This window comes from Chionomys nivalis, chromosome 22, assembly GCF_950005125.1.
Source record: "Chionomys nivalis chromosome 22, mChiNiv1.1, whole genome shotgun sequence".
In the NCBI taxonomy this organism is placed as follows: Eukaryota; Metazoa; Chordata; class Mammalia; order Rodentia; family Cricetidae; genus Chionomys; species Chionomys nivalis.
Genome location: NC_080107.1, coordinates 15,049,897 through 15,055,896, shown reverse-complemented (window position 1 = coordinate 15,055,896; position 6,000 = coordinate 15,049,897).

Genomic DNA, 6,000 nt, shown 5'->3' with positions numbered 1-6,000 from the left:
ACTATTCCTGAAATATTCACATGGTAACTACAAGTCAGTGCTTTGGAATGCTGGAAAGATTCCACTGGTTAATAATCAAAACCCAGGAACTCATTCTGAGCATGGTCATACTTAATTTTAAAATATGATGCCATCACAACAGGGGAACACCCATAAATATCCTTTGAGACCATCCATGCCTAAAGTTGGAAAGTGCTAAATACATTTTCAATATTCTGATAGAAGAATATAAAAATTTATATACATTAATAAAAAGAAAATACATTTATTTCAAAGTGATTTGAGCATGCTATTTCTTGTCCACTCATTTACCATTCACTAATAAACATTTTCAGTATCTATTTATGCCAGGTTCTTTGCTAAGTGTTTAGAATTTTAACGACTGAAACTGAAAACGAATAAAAATAAACACCCTTTTATGTAATTTATAATTCAACAGTTGAGCACACACAATGGATAATAGTGATAAGAAAAAAATGAAGCTAGGAGCAAGGGGAAGAGGCATCATTAAAATTAGGATGTGATGATCAACCATAGTGGAAAATGGCATTTCAGCAATAGCTTAAATAAAATATTTTGGTTTTGTTCATTTAAAAACATAGGTGCCTTCACACATTATTAAAGACAAATATACCCAGTGAAATTGGTAGAAAAGTCTGAACATTCCACTCCCTAACATTGGATTAACTTTATTCTTGAGTTCTTTGTAGTTGTTTGAGATTAGTGCAAACACACAGCTATGGGATCGTGATAGCAACCATTATCCCCAGCACAAAGTGTGTGAAACTCTTGGTTTTCAACTCTGCATCTTGAACTACTCTTCAGTTCTGCCACAGGAAGAACCCACTGAAATGGGACAGCAGAGAGGAAGGGCTTCAGACTTCATCAAGTTGACTGAAGACTTGGATGTCACACATGGGAACCACACCAGGATTAGTTATTCTAGGCATGCTTACATGGGAATTTCATTGCGTAATAGTTTTGAAATTAGAATGTCAGCATAAAGGTGAAACTCAAGATGTCTGCATCTTAAAGTGAATTCATGACTCCATGTGGTTACCCAGACTGTCACGGCTCACGTGACTATCAGTGTTCAAAATAACACAACAGGAGAGGTCTAACTGTGTAATCAATATACACAGAGAAGTGCAATGAGGGATAACAATGATGCAAACCTAGCAAGGCTGAGTTTAAGAAAAAAAATATGAAAAACAAAGGAAGTCTAGCAGTGAAGGATAAGGAAATAGATATTTAAAATTGCTACTCTTAAGTAATGAGATTTGAAAGAATAGAAAAATGCAAAGCACAACATGGAAAAATGGAAGAATAATGAAAGAAGTAAATACACGCAATAACACCAAAGGGAGAAGAAATTGGAAAGAATCTGAAAGATCGGGCGAGCCATTCTGCAAAGCTTTAGAAAAGTAGCTAGAATCCAGTTACTAAAGAATTGCGGCCATATGCTGATGATACACACCTGCAACTCCAGGGCTTAGGAGATGTTGACAGGAAGATAAGAAGGCTAGGTCATCCTCCTTCACTGCACAGCGACGTTGAGGCTATCCTAGGCTAGAAAAGAAAGTGGAAAAACAAATGAACTGAAAACAAATATTAGAGACAAATACACTAGCAAACAGCCCTAAACTTAGCAAACATTTATGGAGTGTACTATGAACATTCCTCTTAGTACTGGGGTGGCAAGTATTTGAAGACAGAGACTGTATCCAGGAGTGTTTTATCACTTAAATGAACTTTCAAATGTATAAAAAGAAATAGTAAGCAAAATACACCACAGAGAGCAAAAGGAAGCGCCCTACTATGCCTGGAGTCAGAGACGCTTTAGGAGAATATTGACTGGGGAAGGGTGCACACGTCCTTGAAATGTGAATGAGGGCTAATGAAGAAGAGGAAGAAAGGGTTTGTGAGGAGAAGGGGGGTAGAAAAAAAAGGGGGGTTCTAGATAGAGCCAATAAACTGATGGAGACACATTCAACATGAGGAACTGGGAGAAGTGGACACCCTTCTTTATGTCTCAGTCTTAATGGCTCATTTCAATAAATATTCATGTATCCTAATGAGTGGAAGCCAGGGTAGGCGCTGGATTCTAAGTTTGAGGTGACAGTATTAAAGCTGAGGTTAATTATACTCTGTTTCTAAGTGAAGAATACTGAGCCGAGTGAAATGAGAATAATCTATCTCAGGATTTTCCAAGTTGATCATAATTTACGTTGACATAGTTTGGTAATTTTTTTTTTTTTTTTTTTTTTTTTTTTTTTTTTTTTTGGTTTTTCGAGACAGGGTTTCTCTGTGGCTTTGGAGCCTGTCCTGGAACTAGCTCTGTAGACCAGGCTGACCTCGAACTCACAGAGATCCGCCTGCCTCTGCCTCCCGAGTGCTGGGATTAAAGGCGTGCGCCACCATCGCCCGGCCTAGTTTGGTAATTTTTAAGAATTTGGAGAGGATGCTTTTGACTGTTTTTTTATCATGGTTAAAAGCATTACTAGTATAAAAACAGCCTTCAATCTTAGGTATTTCAGATATGCAGAAAGGGAAAAATGTTACGTGTGTTTGCTAATTAGCAATGTTAGTTGTAAATTCAATTTTAAAAACTTTGAGGTTTTTAAAAGTCTTTTCCAAAGTTAAGCCAGGTAGTTTACTTAAAATGCTCATTTTCTCAGTCAGCTTATTATTAACATTTAATATTCAATATATACTATTTAAAATAAACAAGAAAACAAATCATAGGTCATGAACCTACCTCTTGTGAAGTTCCATTGAGAGAGTGTCATGTGCTTTTAAATCTATAAATATAAGAGAGAGTTAAAATAATGTCCTATGAATAAATTCTGCATGTCATAGCTATGGTTCTTCATTTAGAATCTCTACGATGATGAAAGAGTGTGTGACCACTCAATTAGAAGGGTACAAGGAGTTCTAGGAAGCTTAGTCCTAGGTACTTAGAACATCAGGGACAATAGCACCTCTCCAGATTGCCTGTGACAAAAAGCCATGTCCACAGATTTAACAATGCCTTAAAATTAATATTGTCGAATGGAATAAGGAATTTATTTATTTATTTGTTGTTTATTTGGTCTAATATTTCAGTTCTTAATGTCCTAGATAGTTTCAGACTGATTGCCGGATACATATGCTTTTCTCAGAAACATGACAGGACCACCAGCTTTCATAATTTTCAAGGAATAACTCGACATATATCACTTTCAAATTCATTTTGCATCATTGCTTCACAATGCTAAGAATCATGAATTGCCCCAATAAAAGTATGATGCCCTTTCAGAAGATAATATCACAGTATGTAGTCCATGACTTTACATTGCATTCAATATTGAGAAATATTAAATTTTAACATACCCTCTGAAGTTTACATGAAAGAATTTTAATTAAAATTAGGAAAAAAATAAAAGGTCAGATAACTATGCATTTTATACATTTTAATAATAAATTTTAGAGTTCCAGTGAACATAAATAGATACTATGTTTTAAATTGAAATGTTTTTCCCTTAATTTTTGCTAAGATTTTTGTAATCACTATCCTCATATGTAGCAGCAAGCTATCTTATTTTCATTTATTTTTGATATATTATGATCATGATATTCCATAGAGTGATCTATATGTCTGGGTTGAACACTTCCAAATACCTGTCTTTTTAACAGGAAAACTATGAAAACTAGGGGTGATTGTGTTTTGAGTATTTGAAGGAATTAAAAAAAAAAGCTGAAACTGTCGTTGTCTATTGTCATCCTTAGTCTAAAGTCCTAACTTTTTGTCAATAGTGAAAGTTTAAAAAAAAATAAAAAGGGCATAGAAAATGGAATTAATTAAAATGTAAGTTCAAACCTCCATAACAGAAGGGGAGGGGAGGCGTGGATTTCATGAACACTTGTTTGAGAATTAGGAAAAACATAAAGCTAATACAAATCAAGAATACTGGAGGAGTAAGTGGAGAGAGGATAAGACATGGAATTATCAAAACGGCAAGTTTTTTATTTTAATTTTTTTCTAGAGCTGAAAGACAATGTACATATTAAAATTAAACATTTCAGTGTTCTAATGACTAAGGAAAGCCCACGGGGACACAGGATGAGAAAGGTGCAGAATGCAATGCTTCATTAATTCACTCAGCAATATGTCTTCCCAGAAACTTCCAGATATGGAGGAAAGAGGAGTTCTGACACGAACGTGCCTCAAACTGAAACATCCATGGTAGAAATCATCCCCTATGAATGTCAAAAGAAAACAGGTTCCAAAGTCACCTTAAGAGATCTAGTACAGCCGGGCGGTGGTGGCGCACGCCTTTAATCCCAGCACTCGGGAGGCAGAGGCAGGCGGATCTCTGTGAGTTCGAGGCCAGCCTGGTCTACAAGAGCTAGTTCCAGGACAGGCTCCAAAACCACAGAGAAACCCTGTCTCGAAAAAAAAAAAAAAAGAGAGAGAGAGAGAGAGAGATCTACGTTCAGAGTTTCGTGAGAAATTACACTGGTAGAATGGTAGAAATACACAAGAAATTCAAAATGGAGAAATTGATTTAAATTTTTTTGCAGATTCAATTGCTCATACTCCATCCACATTTTTAGATATTGCTAAGAGACAAAGCAGTGTCCATGCATCTAATACCTCCCTCAGAATTTTCTTGACCTCTACTCTATGCATGGTTTGCATTTTCTTAATTTAATCCGTATGTTTCAACTGTAATAAAGAATAGCTAAGTGTAAAAGCTTCTCCGGGTTCTGTGAGTGCTAGGGAATTGAGTGGCCTGTAGAAAACCTTGAGAATCTCAAATTCAAGGATTCATGCAAGGACTAAAATTTCAAAAGATAACATGAAATGCAGATGACAGGTAATCAGCAAAAATTATTTTTAGATCATTTTGTTCTTTGAGAAAAGAAAGTGATTAAAATTAATTTTGTTTTGTTAACATATTAAAGTTTCTCAATTAATGAATAAAATGTTTAAATAAAATACTTTTTAAAGTACTAGAGAGGAAAAAGAAACAATAAGTAATTCAAAGAAAAGTCAGAAAAGAGTAAACAAAATCCACATAGTAGTAAAGGTATGTATAATATCAAAAACAGATAGTTGAGGCCAGGCGGTGGTGGCGCACGCCTTTAATCCCAGCACTCAGAAGGCAGAGGCAGGCGGATCTCTGTGAGTTCGAGGCCAGCCTGGTCTACAAGAGCTAGTTCCAGGACAGGAACCAAAAAGTTACGGAGAAACCCTGTCTCGAAAATCCAAAAAAACAAACAAACAAAAAAAAGCCAAACAGATAGTTGAAATAAATTTAAATTGATCATATTCTTTATAAATATGTGTCTCTGTTCTTTACCAGAATTACTGTCAAATTGTACTTAAGAAACAGCCTATAACAGATACTTTCAAAATTTGGATTTACTACAAAAGAAGAAAGACTTAATATATAAATATTAATAAAAAACAAACAGTTCTCTAACCAGTCTTAAGACTGTTTGACAAGAGGGAAATCGTGCCTTGTACGGGAAACCTAGCCAATAACGCAGGGTTAGTGAAGCCATGGGTTTTGGAGAAGAACAGACAATGTTAATTTTTGAAATCCTCATAATCCCTAACTACATAATTAATACTGGTCCTTTTACTCACAGATTACTGTAGTTCTTAGCCCTCATCAAGGAAACTTGGATTTGAAACACATAGATACTATTACAGAAAACTTCCACCAATCAAAATGCAGAGTTGTGTTTTCCAGTTCCATTGCATGCATCGACAGCACAGCTCCTATACTTAAGGTTCAGGGATCATCGTGTAAGAAAGAAAAAAAAAATGTAAGAGCCAGAGGATCAGGGAGTTTGCTGTGAAATTGAGTCTCCCATAAATGACTGATGCTATTCCCACAGAGCTGCACCTACATGCCTAAATATGACCTGAACAGGAAAGACACCAATAGATATGTTACCATGGATGGGGGAAAGCACCAGGAACCTCAAAGAGCTACAGGTAACCAAAGA